Source organism: Copadichromis virginalis, linkage group LG9 (genome assembly GCF_057382275.1).
Source record: "Copadichromis virginalis isolate Kocher_CV1m ecotype Utaka linkage group LG9, C_Virginalis_male_GT1.1, whole genome shotgun sequence".
Classification (NCBI taxonomy): Eukaryota; Metazoa; Chordata; class Actinopteri; order Cichliformes; family Cichlidae; genus Copadichromis; species Copadichromis virginalis.
In genome coordinates this window covers 23,110,464-23,125,580 of record NC_140626.1, presented here as the reverse complement: position 1 = coordinate 23,125,580, position 15,117 = coordinate 23,110,464, and the positions used below count along the sequence as shown (strand labels likewise).

Sequence of the window (15,117 nt, the reverse complement as noted above, 5' to 3'; positions counted from 1 at the left end):
TACAAATGACATCATCAAGTATGTGTTTTTGTGCATGTGCATAAAATGGATGTACTTTGTCAATACAGTATCTCCCACTCTGTTTTGGGGCAATTGTGTTTACCTGTACATTTCAGAGCTCTCTCTCTCTCTCTCTCTCTCTCTCTCTCTCTCTCTCTCTCTCTCTATATATATATATATATATTTATTTTTTAAAGACATTATGATAAAACAAACAAAGTGTCTATAGAACATGATGAACCTTTACCCTTAGCTAGGAGATTTCAGTGGACTTTCATCCCACTTAACAAAAGCTTAAGAGACATGGCTTGCGTGGCAGGAAGTACAGTACATCTGTTGTTCTGCGGGCCACTGAACTTCAACAACAATATATGATTACATGCATCTGCAGTGAAAAGACAGATGCAGAAGAGAAAAAGGCACTTTGACATGGAAAGAATAATCCCAGCAGGAAACAGAGGCATTGTGACTCAGATGACTCCAGACATAATGAAGCTTTCCCTTTCTGATGTGGCTGTTCATGCAGATTAGAAAAAAAATACAATCACCACTTGTGATTGAGGTTTGTAGAGTTAAAATAATTATAAAAAACATATACACCTATGACATACAATTCTGTTTTTAAAAGGTATTTTCTACTTATGGTGGCCCCATCATTCACACTACTCCATCAAATGTATGATAACTACTCCAAGTAAATACCGTGAGAAAATGGTTTGTTGGCAAAGTTGCACCAAGAAGATCTTTTCTCACTCGGTTTATTGGAGCCTGAGAAAATGCCCTGGCTTGTCACAGCTATCCAAAGCTATTGGCTAGTGATGACCCTGACTAAGCCATTTTCTGCTGCCTGTGCACTTGTCTCTCTCTCTGCCAGAACAGCCAAAGAGATTTTGGTGTCCTCACAAATGCCAGTATGTCATGCAGGCTCTTATTGCCTGTCTGCCTGGGAGCGTGGAAAGTGTTCAGTGAAGAGAAAAAAAAATCTGTATCCTCTTCTAGACAACTTGCTAATTATGCTACAAAGCCTTGCTTGCCGTTCATAATGCATTGGACACGTCTCATTCAAAAAATGGGACAATGCTTTTAATTGATTTGCTTCATGACCTCAAATTAGAGCGTAAATAGGTGTCTGTCTGCATTTTCCACTTGATCTCCTTTTTGATGTGCCAAGTGCAAACAAAAGACAAGAAAAGAACTTTTGAAAACTTTTAAGTGTAATTCAGACAAGAGCCATCTTGCCCAGACTAGAATGTTCAATGAAATGCCTGTCTAAACGGAGTCAAGGAAGTAAGCTAGACGGAAATGAATATTCAAGTATGGTGGGGATGAAACAGCTTGGAGATGTGTCCCCAGATCCTCTCGACACTGTTAGGCAGGAAACTAGTTTGATCTATCTCATCTGTGCGATGTCAGGCAGCGCCTACTGTACCTAGAAGCTGAACATCACACAAACTCAAGCAGTCATCCTTTTGAAACAAATATGTTTCTACCAGCCAAGACACACTGGAGGCTAAAATGAACAAATATGCTTTCGTATAGAAGGTTCTGAAACCAAGCTGTTGTTTCAGATTGTGTCTAGAAACTACTAGAAACTGTGATTTTAGGATTGGTATTCTCTATTCTGATGCTTCCTTCTTTTGTGCAATGCCATGCGAGAACCATGAGTGTTTGCCAGCATTTATCTAACTACATTTCCTTAAATGTGTAAGCTTTAAAAAAAAAAAAAAGCAGATAAATATATCAGGTAATGCTCAGCTCGGTTCCTTTCGCAGGCTGCAATCTTGAGTTCGCTGAGCTTGTCACAGAAAGTTGCCCCTCAGATCTTTGCAGCATTGCAATGTTCATTAATCTATAAACGTGCATTCACTTTTCAATCGGTGCGTGTGCCTGTGTGAACAGATGGCATGTAGTGATACAGATAAAAGAGTATTGTGATGTGCCTGGAGCATGAGACTCTGTCCGTGGTGCTGAAGTCATTCCTAGCTTGCTCTCAGTCAGGGACATTCATTCATCTCTCCCTCTTCCCTTTCCACTATGTCTCTGTCTCACTCACACACAAAAATACACATGCAGACACACACACACACACACACACACACACACACACACCATCACTTAGTTTCAGCCAAAAACATATTTTGATCTCCCTGCAAATCTGCTGTCCTGAATTCAATCCAAAACCACTTTTATTATGTACATCAAGATTATCTATACTAAAAGTGGCATGTCCCTGAAAAGGCTCAACGAGAATGCAGGCGTAGCTGGTGACCTGAAAAAAAAGCACCAATAACAGGACGAGAAGCCAGCTAATTCCACATCAGCCCCATCGCCCAGGCCACAGGGCCAACTGATGCCTGACCTCCAGCTGTCAGTCCATTTTGTGCTCAATTAGCAAAGAACTCTCCCCGTCACCCATGTGCACAGATCTCAGCATGTGTGACCTTTTTTTCTTCCCCGCTAATTAAATTACAAATAAATCTAGCCTCTAAATGTCTCAGTCACTAAAGAGTTGACAGGATGTGGGCGTGGATTTTCAATTAATATTCGTTTTTTTCCCCCCCCCTATCTGCATTTAGTGTACATCTCCTGCAATGAATTTTAACAGTCACCGTTTAGGTGCATTTTAATGGTGCCCCAGTAAAGAAAACAAAACAAAAGAGAAAAAAAACACAAGAAAGAAATGGATGTGACCAATTTGTCTTCTTCCTGTGGGTGTGAAATGACTAACAGTGAGCAAATGCATGATGCATGTGCCCCAAAATTGTCACAACTCGCTGTTATGTAGTTTGAGCCATTTTCGAGCCTGTTAAACACGTCGCAAAAAGAAATGGAAGAAAATGGCCTCTCGTGTATGTAGAAAAATAACCCCTAACACCCCTGAAAATGCTAGTTGCGTGAAAGGGGGCAATCTAGATGATTGGCTATAAATAGGGGTTTGTCCTTCAGTGCCTATACATGCAGCTTATTAGATTGAGAAGAAGGTGTTCCCTTCTCATCTTCTCCCTCTCACTCTCTTCCACCTCCTTCCGTGCCTGCCACCTTGGCATCGGTCGTGTTTTGGCTTTGTACCACAGATTCAGCCCCTCCCTCCTCTGCCTCCACTCGTTCTCTTTCCTTCTCTTGCAGTCAACGTGCAACATGGTGATTTACGGCAGAACCTAAAAACACCACACGCGGAGTTGCGTTTATTTTACACCCCTTCTGGCATGCTTTACAGATTTGTGTAGTAGTATCATGTGATATCGTGAAAACAAGCCTGATAATGGTCAGTGTGTTTGTCAGCCTCTGTAATCTGTATAGACTTGAATTTACAAATGACTGTCCCAGTAAAGCACATAAGAATCCATGAATTAATGCAAAAAGGATTACTTCTATTTAAGATATTGTTAAGGAAGCCTTGAATCTGGATAAAAAGCATAAAGCTAAGATAATATAATCTGCAAATAGAATTTTAAAAAAAGATAGTTTGACACATCAAAACACGATTTTTAACACAGGATGCTAAAAATAACCATCTTTTCTTGCCAATCAAACACTGACAATACTGTTCTTAGCACAACTAATTTATAATCAACTAAATTGAAAACAATATTCAAAAAGCGTTGCTGTCAAAGCTGACCCTGCTGATGAATCACACTGGAATGAAATCAAAACTGCCTGTAAGTCCAAGTCCCTGCTAGCATCAATATCATCAAGTTCAATGAAATATTTAGTTATTTTTTTCCACTTGTTTGTGTGCAAAAACAACCCCAAAGCAGTAGCGTTCACGTATTCACACAGTGACACACACATACAGTCACCATCTGTCATACTGTAACCTCCCCAAGCTCGCTCTCCCTCGCCGTCCTGCTGGGACACATGCTCACTAATCATTCCATAACTTTGTTACCACCTCATTATGGCAGTTAGTAAGCACCATTGCTAGATTTAACACTTTGTAATGAACTAGCAGTGTGGACTCATCCACTTGACAATTGTATTGATTCACTGCTCCGTGACAAACAGGACCAGTGAGACTGCGTGGTAGCAATGCTGACCTCCACCTGTCTCAAACTACTCCCATCATTGTATCCATCTGCCTTGTCTTCTTCTACATCTGATAATCCTGCAGTAATGGTTACCGCTCAACATTATGTTCAGACTTCAATAAGGCATTGTTGCACACAATGAAAGGCTGTCATGTACAACAGCTTTCAGAGTTGAACTGGCTCCATTCAAAACATGCTGACTGATGTGTTTACACAAACACATCGATAGTTTCACGCCACCTGGGAAAAAAAGAAATATCAGAGCAAAGTGACTTGCCAGGGAACAAAAACAAAAGCAAGCGCCAAGATTTGAAGACCAAAATGAGGAGAGAATTTGTGCCAAATTGGCTCCATAGCAGAAATCCCTGAGAGGATACAGCATGAGAAACTGCCCAGTGCATCTATGATTATATAAGTTAAATGTGCATTGTCTTTATACCGTTTTGGGGGGACTTACTAGAAGATCTTTAAAAGGAGCCTAGAATGATTTTAGGCAAAGAACGATTCTCCTATTGCCAAAGGGTTTCTTTTGAAAGCAGACAGACAAACCTCAGTGTTTGCAGCTGCTGTGAATTTTTATTTCAGCCAACTGGGAAACATCTCATGGGAAGTGTTATTTAAAAAAAAAAATGCGAGAGAGAGCTCAGTACAGACTGAGCTACTCTTACTGGTTAGAGTGAAATGGGACGCTACTATGGGTGGAAACCAAATTAGATTAGTCAGGGACAAAGTTAAGTAAGAGGAGGGGATTGACTTAAAATCAAACTAGCCCGATGACCTCCTGGTTAAGAGAGAACCAGGTGGTCGTTGAAGCAGATAATCCCTGAACAATCCTGCCCCCGATGCTACCCATCTACTCACACACAAATGTTCAACCCCGGTGATGCACATGCAGTGCCATTTATTTGTTTAATGAGTTTTCCCTAAATGAACTCCTTTATTATGTTTGTGCAAAACAACTCCCACAAAGAGACCAGAATCATTTACAGAGGTCTTGGTCATACTGGAAGCACTCCCAATAATGTATAACAGGAGCAAACATGATGCATTAGCACTGCACAAGTAATAGATTTCACATCTGCATCTACCTCCAAAGAAAAGTATTTTAATTTAAGGACGGTCGTGACGTGATACACTCCTTTTAACAACTCATGAAATCATGCTCTCTTGTTTGGCTCTTCTGCACAGCACATTAGCCATCTCCTCCTTGTTCTCCCGCTCGCATTGCCTCCTCATTCATTGGCCCTTGTGCCTGATTTAGCCAGTGCCTTGGGCCTGCAGCAACTGGCAGTGGTATAGAGGGCCATGTAAATGTCACCGTCTCAGAGGCTGTGCTCTGCGGAGCGTGAAATGAAATCTGGCAGAGTTTTAGGGCCCTGCCTTTTCTCACATGGACATTCCACAGTACGTAGGTCCTATATGAAACTCCAGCACATGTTATGATTACATCTAGACCCCCACCCTGTGCCTCCTCTCTTTATCAATTATTTAAGTGTCAAATGTGCTGCAGTGTTGCAGTCAGTTTCAAGTGGGAATTAGTTCCCAACCTGATTATTGTTATTAGTTCGAGAACAGATTATTGCTGCTGTCATGTAAAAGTTAGCTTCGCTAATCCCAACTAATCCTATGAATCATGCAACCATATCAAGATTACCCCATGTTGTATTCATGTACTGTATACAAAATGGGACAAATACACTTCATGTCTACCCAGTGATGGACACTTGTAAGCCTTATTTCTAACTACTCAAATATCAATTGTGTAATTTTGAAATTACATCAGCTTACGCTCTGTTCCAATAAGAGAAGCTAGAAGAGCTGAAAAAACTGTAAGCTGCCACTGAAAGTCAATGGGTATTTCAACTTTTCACAGCAGGAAAAGCTCCCTGTAGGGTTTACTGGGAAGATTGGCACTATGCTTGAGGGCCACTCTCTCAAATAAATCCAAAACACAAAGGGCCTTTGAGGCTGCGCGGACGCATTGATGGAGGCCAGTAGGCCGAAATGTTAGCATGTTTGTTGACAGGGCTGGATTAATTAGTGAAATTGAGATAAGTCTACTTTGTCCTGAAGCCCCGCATGTGCTACCTTTTTTACCCTAAGTTATTTAACGGTTGATTATATGACATGGTTTAGCACCACAAACTACTATACTGGGTGCATCCTTTTAATGCTTTAACTAACTTTCAGCCTGCACTGATGCCATTCTGGATCTAAAACAACTGTGTCAAACCTCCCTGCGCAGTCAGTCCTGCCTCTGACGATCTCATGCAGGCTTTTGTTATCAAGGATTGGATGAAAATAAGCATGTGTACTGTGCAGGATTTTAAAAAAAGGGGGGGGGAATGCATCAGAATTCCTGTACGACATTCAGGACACAAGAGCTATCCTTCTAGCTAGCGCTGTCAGCCTTTAGATGAGCTCAATAAAAACCCCATTCAAAAGTGATGAGATCAATTAAAGGCTGTCATCACAAAATATCTACCCTTTCAAATACCCATTGTTAAAATTACCCTCTATTGCTTATCGTCTCCATTCATCTCCCCGCCATGCACTTAAAGTCAGGCACTTGCGGACATTTACAAATAGGCTCCTCTATTCCATTTAGAGCTGTACCTTTTGCAGCTTATCTTGTGTAATGGGCTCTTAAATAAATCTCCTTGCTTTAAATACACAAGAGCCTTGCTCATGGAGGCTTTCCTCGACGTAAGATCACATGACAGTCTGGACCTCCCATGGAGACTGACAGGCACGTGACATGCTAATGCCCACTGCTGAGTGTTCTGCAAAAGGAGGAGGTTCTTTAAAAAGATTGAATATATAGCAAGTTAAGTGAATTCCAAATCTCACTAAAACACCATTATTAGGGAGACTGCAAAGTGCTCTGTCATTAACCAGAAACTAATAAGAGACATACACATGGGCCTTATTAAACAGTCTGCCAAGGCTGAGGAACCACACTTGCCCATGAGCTATAAACTGGATAAATAAAACTGTGATCACACTTTCTCCCTGTGTGACACTGCCCAGCATCTCACGGAGAAGTCGATGCTGGGGATATCTTCGTCATGTCCCTGATTCATCATCTTCCTCCTTCTCCTGTCACAGCTAGTGAGAGGCGGCCAGGCCGGCTGCTAGAGGGCACTGCAGAAAGCTGGGGCACGAAGGGATGCTGGCTGGTCAAGAAAAGCCCCCCCCCACCCCCCTCCCTATTGTTCCTTTAAGCCACTCCTCAGAAAACTAGTATGCTGAGTAATACAATTGTATGATATCTGGGGAAAAGAGGGAAATCCTTGATGGAAACCAATAAAAACTGAAACGATAAAGACAGTTTGACATATGAAAGTAAAAGAAAGTGGAATTTTCTTTAAAGCTTTAATCTTGAAGGCTTAAACTTCATCAAATGCTGTTATCGATACTGTTGATGCTATTTATGGTGTCATTAATGCCTGACATCCTTTAAATAAAAGTATACTGACAAAAGCAACATGTCCCGAGCTAGATAAGCCCCAATGTTAACAGCCGACTCCATAACCATATCAGACCTGCATTAGTTGAAGGCAAGCTGAATATTGTCTACTGCTGTCACTTCACATCAAAAACAACCAACTAGTAAAACATGGAGTGGCTTTTATTGTGAAGCAGTTACAGCAAATGCAGTACTTTTGTCCCAGAAGTTAATTCTACCCGTAACAGCTTCTGACAGCAGATCAGTTTTCAATATCACTGAAAGTAAATGAAAAAATCTGATGTTCTGGCGGCTACATATCCAAACAGGAGAGTTTCTGTCCTTGCTATAAAGAGAAAATCCAAAAATGCCATTAGTAATGACATTAGCATGTGTTAAAAACAAAGCTTTCCTAATTGCGCAATATAAATAATAATAACAGTTTAAACTGTGTGCAGTATGTTTGCCCCCATATCAAAACTTCGTTGGCGATCGTGGCTCAAGAGTTGGCAGTTCGTCTTGTAATTGGAAGGTTGCCGGTTCGAGCCCCGGCTCCGACAGTCTCGGTCATTGTGTCCTTGGGCAAGTCACTTCACCCGTTGCCTACTGGTGGTGGCCTGGTGGCGCCAGTGTCCGGCAGCCTTGCCTCTGTCAGTGCGCCCCAATGTAGCTTGCCATCACCAGTGTGTGAATGGGTGGATGACTGAATATGTAAAGCGCTTTGGGGTCCTTAGGGACTAGTAAGGCACTATACAAATACAGGTTATTTACCATTCTTCAGGAACTGATGGTCTAATAACATACCTAAGCAGGCTCTGGCTTCTCTTCTTAAATGGCTCTTAAATTCCCGCTCCCTTCCCAAAGATGCAACACGGTGCATCAGGCTTGGATTGGAAAATCTCCCATCAGTATGAGACAACGGTGAAAATGTCACATTAATTTATTACCGCAGGGATGTGACACCTGTGCTATTTGACGGTCAAATAGTTTGACATGACACTGATTGTGCTCCTACTAATCATCCTACCCAGGTGGTTAGGGTTTCATGAGGATGATTGCCATGAAAACATGGGTGCTGCAGCAACAGGACCCACATTAAAAATGGCTGCTAGGCTTCTGTCAGACAGTCATCAGATTTTATTTATTCAATAACAGGCTATATATGTTATAAAATATTTTTGGATTGTTTGGATACAAAAAAAGACCCCTGTTTTTAGCAAAAATGACAAAATGTAGCAAAATGGACATGTGCACACACTATTATGGGCTTAAAATAAAGCACTGCTCAGGATTACCTTTCACTGTTCTATCGATACCATAATCTTTAATGCCTCCTGCCAAAACAGCAAGAACTTGTCAAAATCTTCTCAAAGAGGCATCAATCCTCTCCTCTCATTACTGTCAGTCTGGGAGACAAGCTATTTAGACTTTCCTAAAGCTTCAGTATGCATGCAAATGAAAGCCCTTGGCTTTACTGTGCACACATGCTTACAGACTTTGGTGCAAAAAAAAAAATAGCATCAATGCTGCCGCTGGCTTTTCAGATTTTAGTCAGTCAGTGTTGTTTGGAATTATAGGGTGAAATCCTGTTTAAATAACAATGGCATAATGCCACTTCTCATGCATGTGAGACACATGTCTACTAACCTACTAACCCACCTCGCAACTGGGGCATTTAGGGACTTCACTTAGCTTTAAGGGGCTTTTCACATGCATAGAAAAAACACCATGGAGCTGTAAGTGAGAAAAGCAAATGTGTAAACCTTTTCAGGAACAACATGACTGGTATTTGGCTTTTTTAAAATAATCCAGCTAATGTTAAAATGGAGGAATTTCAAATCAGGCCATGTGGATGTATCAAGTCATCCTGAACCACTTTTTTAAATGTTCTACTTCGGTGGTTAAATGTAACAATTTCTCAAATTCCTGATTCATGTTTACCTGTGGAGAAATCTAATCTACCAATTTAAAATGTTTTGAGTCATTATATTCAATATGAATTTAGGATCAATGGGCATTCTTTAGGCACTGTAAAAAAATTACATAATTACATTTGTAAGTTGGAATACAGAATACAAGAAGGATTCCCTCAATAGACTCCTTTTTGGCATAGATTTACACATTACATATACAGAAAGCATAACAGCTGTGCAGCAGTTGTTGTTTTGTGTTTTTTCCCCTGAGACTACACGGTTGTTAAACCTTCTTACATTTGGTTTACACACACCCAGAGCTAAGGAGAATCAAATTTAATGTCCTTCTCCAGTACAGGCAGTCATATAGTGGATTCAGCTTCTCAAATCTAGTACCACTGAGGTCATAACATAATGTTTCCATTGCTTTATGGCATGCATTAGGAATGAAATTGAAAACTGAAACCAAAGAATTTGATTATCTTTTTTTAATGAAATCAAAGTAGTTAGCCAACTACATTTTCTGTTTATCTTCTGATAAAGGATTAAATTGTGTACGGATAGATAAATAATATTTTAATCAGGCAGCCTGAATCACGTATATCTCCCTCAAGTGCATATCAAATGCATCTTCTATCTAATGTGCATATGCATCCAGAGTATGTGGCCTCTATGATGGGAAAACATTCATGCTAATTAGATTGCAAGCAACCCAATACTCGTAAGCACGAGTCTATATGTGATCCATTGTGAGCTACTGCTTCCACTATTAAACCACAAATCTGTTTCTCACAGACACATTATTGTTGGTATCCATTCCGTAGGTGACCACACACTCCACAACACTTGATTAAAACCATCCAGACAGTTATCTATGGTTTACATTTTCACAGAGGAGGCATTTGCATGTCTGTATTTCTTAATCCAGGTCCTCAGCTCGCCATCACCGGAGAGTATCAGGATCTACCACTATCAAAAGACAGTTTAAATGAGGCAAGTAGCAAGCGGAGTGTTTCTGCTCAGAATGGCAACAATAATGGGATGTGTGTGCTGTAACCTCACACACAAGTTCGGTAACACTTCAGAATTGCTTAGCATTCAGCAGCTGATTCCACCACTGAAAGGGATATGCATCTTTACTTAGAGAGAAAGAGAGGGAGAGTGTGTATAGGTAGTCCTCCCCAGTGTCTGGCTGAAGGCCTCCCTGGTGGATTATGTTACCCAACAATGGCAGTGGCCTTTCACAGTTGGAGCATGCTGCAATAGCTGGAAGGCAAACGACCATGACTCTCTCCCCATTTCTCTCACTCTCCCATCAGAATTTACATTGTTCCCTGGCAAAAGCAGGTCTAATGTATGTCTTTATACTACATTTATACTAACTATATATATATATATATATATATATATATATATATATATATATGTGTGTGTGTGTGTGTGTGTCACATCGTTCAAACATTAAACGCCTTGGACTGCAGATTGGATGTAAAAAGATACACTGTACGCTACTTTGTGTTTTTAAATGTGTATAGAGATGCATGCTGTCAACAGTGAGAAAGAAAGGCAGCCCGGGGCTTAGACTGTAGTGTGACCTGCAGGCATTAGCAGGCATGAAGGGAAGCTGTAATGGCAAACAATGCTCCTCATCAGTGACTCAAAAGCTACTGCACACACAGAAATCCCACAGCGGAGCACTGTATATCCACCAAAGTGACATTATCAGTGTCAGTATACTTTGCCTCATGCTTTAGCTGCAGTCTGATATCAGGGTCCCCACAAATTAATTATATTTGTCAGCTGAGTGACTGTCTCACATAAACGAATGAATTATGGCATTCAAGAATATAGAAAAAAAATGTACAATATCAGAGATGCTATTACGAGCAAATCCTAGGAAGCAGAAAGCGTTTTGTGGCTTAACCCCTGCCAATAGACAGATAATCTCAGAAGTGTAGTATTAGTACAGGTTGCCGTGCACCGAGTATGCGTTCATTCAGCATCAAGCACAGTGTGTCCCGTTTCACTGGTGATGGCACACCAATTCTTCACGAGGGCCTGTGCACAGTCTCTAATGCAACAGTCTTTGTTAAGTTCGTAGTTTGATCCTAAAAAATAACTTTCTTTAGCTTCTCTGAGCTAACACACAGCTTTTTCTCCTGATTTAAAAAAGATTCACAGGAGAAAAGCTGAAGAAATTAAATTGGCCTGCTGACAGCTCCCATACGACCAATCTAAGCAGCACCAGAAAGTGCGCAGGCTGAGATTAGACGGGTAGAGCAGGAGTGCTTGAAGAGTCCCCTCAAGCCAAACTGGTAAGTCTTCTTATTGCCAGAGTGAAACCTCGGAAACAGAAGATGTCCTGTTCTCATAAGTGAACCACAGACGAGCAGCAAGACGTAGTGAGACCCGACAGGGCTCGGCGCTGCTGAACAGTGCAGTGTAATTAAAATTCAAGAATGAAAAAAAGAACACAGCCTGGATTTATAGCACATCAGAGAATCCGGCAATAGCTGACTCATCATTGCTGTCATCCACAACCATCATTATGATATGACTGTGACTTCTGGTCTTCACTAATAAAACCTGAGGGGCGACAAGTCATGAGTAACAGCTATGTCATCACTGTGCTTTGCAAAATCTTCTTTGCCGTCATTGTGCCTTAATTTTATTGTAAACCCTTGAGGTGTCAGAAAGCAATATTTGTCCCACTGCTAGTCCAAGCCTCCCTTCTGCCCCCCAGGCTTCTTAAATCTGATGGCCCCTTTAATAATTGCACTTTAATTTCAGGCTTCCGTGGCTTAAGAGGCAATCTCATGCAGAAGAGAAAGCAAGCTTGTTTGGTCTGCCCGCGATGATGATACATTTACATCTGGACAGCATTATTTGCATGATTGAGTGAGACTTGGTGAGGAAGGAAGAAGTGTGAAAAGTACAGATATTCAGCATCCATTATCTCACCTCGAAAGCATTCTTAATATTCCACTGGCAGCACCCAGAAAGCAGTGACCGAGGAAGTGTTTAAACGTATTTTTTTGTAGCAGAGCAGATATCATCGCGATTTTAACTAAACAGGATCAACAAAAATACAGTCCGACAAGGACAAGCCATTCGATTACTGATGTGGACAAAGTAATGGCTACAAATCATCCACAGTTCAGTCAGTTACATTTTCTGTGACTTTGCTGAATATGTAGAAATGACACAAGGGGATGCTACTAGAGCTGATAACAGCATCAAGACAAAAGGGAAGCTAATGAAGGATAGGGTTTAGAGTTCAGCCCCGAGTCCATCATTAACTGACAGGCAAAGACGAAATGCTGCTAATGATCACTCAGACACTCCTCCTCCTCCATGGTGGTATGAAGCCACTGCAGTCAGTAATATGAGTTGCAGAGGGTCTGTAAAGGAGGACTGGGTTGGAAAGGTGAGCAGATGTAGAACCCTTGTGTTTAACAAGGAAAGCGTGCATGATTATAGTTTAAGGAAGTGACACATGTGCCGAGGGAAGATCAACAGATTGAGGGATTGTTCCCTGCTTCTTTGAGATAAGAGAATGTGCTTGGGTCGTCTGCGTGCAATGCCTTTCAATTTCTGTAGGAATATAAAGAGGAAGATAACACGGGGAGAGTGGGAAAAAAAATCATTAAATATGCTTCTTGTTCTGTAGCACATGACCTCAAAATGTGCAGATCTGCATGAGCTGCAGCTTTCAGTCAATAGTCCCATTTCTGTGTGTGTTAAGTGCTTAGTTCATTTTGGGAGTCTATATAATGGCTTCTTCATAGTTCGTTAACCTCTTAGCCTTGATCCCTTCCTGTCATTCTTGAATTCTGTTCTCTCTACCTTGTAGCATGCATATATATGTATGTATATGTATAACAAATCAGTGCCCCTCCACACACGCAAGAATTACTGAGTGTATCATTCCCATCCATAATGAGCCATTAATGCAGCGTTATTTTCGCAGACAAACTCCTTGTGCATTTTTACATCAGACAAGTGATCCATTCACATCACATCTGGAGTTAGTCCAGAGAGTAATTTACAGATGTAGCGTTGTTCATTTATATGGGCTGAATTACACAGGCTACTACTCGAGGCAGTGTTTTAATGACTGGAATCACACATTCAGGCTGGAAGAAGTGCAGAATACATTCAACATCAAAGCCAATTTCCAAGGAGACTGGGTGACCAAAGAATAGTCTGAATAAACCCACAGAGCAGCTTGACGTGGATATAGAAATAAGGAATTTAACCCCTAATATCCAGTAGAGCTCGCACCATCTGCAAGGCTTCAGCGCTGGATATTAAGAAGTGACCAGAATGCTACCCCCAAACCTCTGGACGTGGAGAGCCATGGCACATGTTCTCATGGTCACTGCTGCATCCTCGTCTAACAAGTGGCAGTATCATGTTCTGATTCCCCCCCAAGCATTCATTAGAAGAATCACTGTTTACTGTGTTCTTGTAAAAGAGAAATTCTGCAGTTTGTCGTCATATTAAAATCCCAAATACGCAATTGCAGACGCGGTTGTTCCGTCAAGGCGCACGGAAAGGGTGATTGGATATTTTTGCCTCATTATCACTTGCGGCAAGTGGTAGGGACAGCTGTCAACGTGCTAAAGGGGAACGTCCAGACCAACAACTTTGCCCAAATATGAGGCGTTTTGTGTTTTTGTTTTTTTCCTCTTTAGGTGCCCCGTGTTTTAAAGAAACTTGTACAAAAAAAAAGAAAAAAAATCTAAACAGTAAATCGTGAAGAAAATAATGTGACAACATGAGAAAAAAAACAGTATTGCATCCCAGGTTTGCATGTTTTAATAAAAGTAGATGTCGAAACACTACTTGATCAAAGAGAGGATTGTTTTTAAGTCACGACAGGTGCAAACAAATACTCACTGCAGAATGAATGAAACGGGGGAAAAAACAATTTGCGCAGTTGCCCTACCTTGTCAACACAGTAGACTGACCGTCCCACAGTTGCCTCCAGAGTAGTCCTGGGGATTCGGCTGAAATTGCTTCTTTGCTTTGAGATTATTACAAGTCGGGATTGATCATATACGACGTCACTTGGGTGATAAGGTCCCACTGACTGTAGTATCTTCCTGTATCGCTCCGTCTGTGAGCTGCAGAGGCATCACTGAACGTATGAAACAGCGCTTCACACGAACGGAGAAAGGGAAAGTCCGACATGGAGTCTGCTGCCTGGATTCCTCCGCGGTAGAGTCGTCCGGATTTGACTCACGAAACATACTCGAGACCAGCTGTAAAATTCTTATGATGTCATGTGAATTAACACTTAAGCTTAGGTTGTTATAAGCAAAAGGCGGGAAACTATAAATATACTCACAGCTGCATTTAATTAGCTAATTTACAAGCTAGGTTAAAGGTTAATTACTAACAGCTAGAAGCTAATATTGCTATAACTCAACATTTACCTGAACAACAGGAATACTGAGGCTGTACAAGGAGTTATTGACAGGTATGTCTAATAACAACAATAGCGGCTTCAAAGCATTTAATATCGTAAGGCAAAGACCCTACAGTAATACCAGGAAACCCAAACACCCAGACAAGCACCCTACTAACAAACACTTGGCGCTATTGGGAAGGAAAAACTCCCTTTTGACAGGAAGAAACCTCCAGCAGGCTAAGAGAGGGGCAGCCATTTTTCCACTGGGGGTGAGGGGAGGAAGACAGCACAAAAGACACACCGAAAGAGAGC

General features: G+C 41.3%; 1 protein-coding gene across 1 annotated transcript in view; it reads right to left on the bottom strand.

The window, feature by feature from the left end:
- Positions 1-14,527, bottom strand: part of dlgap1b (discs, large (Drosophila) homolog-associated protein 1b) — a 98,765-nt gene extending 84,238 nt beyond the window's left edge. The window contains exon 1 of the mRNA XM_085468259.1: positions 14,341-14,527. The gene's annotated coding sequence lies outside the window, so the exon portion shown is untranslated. The remainder of the gene's footprint in view (positions 1-14,340) is intronic.
- Between the last annotated feature and the right edge of the window lie 590 nt (positions 14,528-15,117).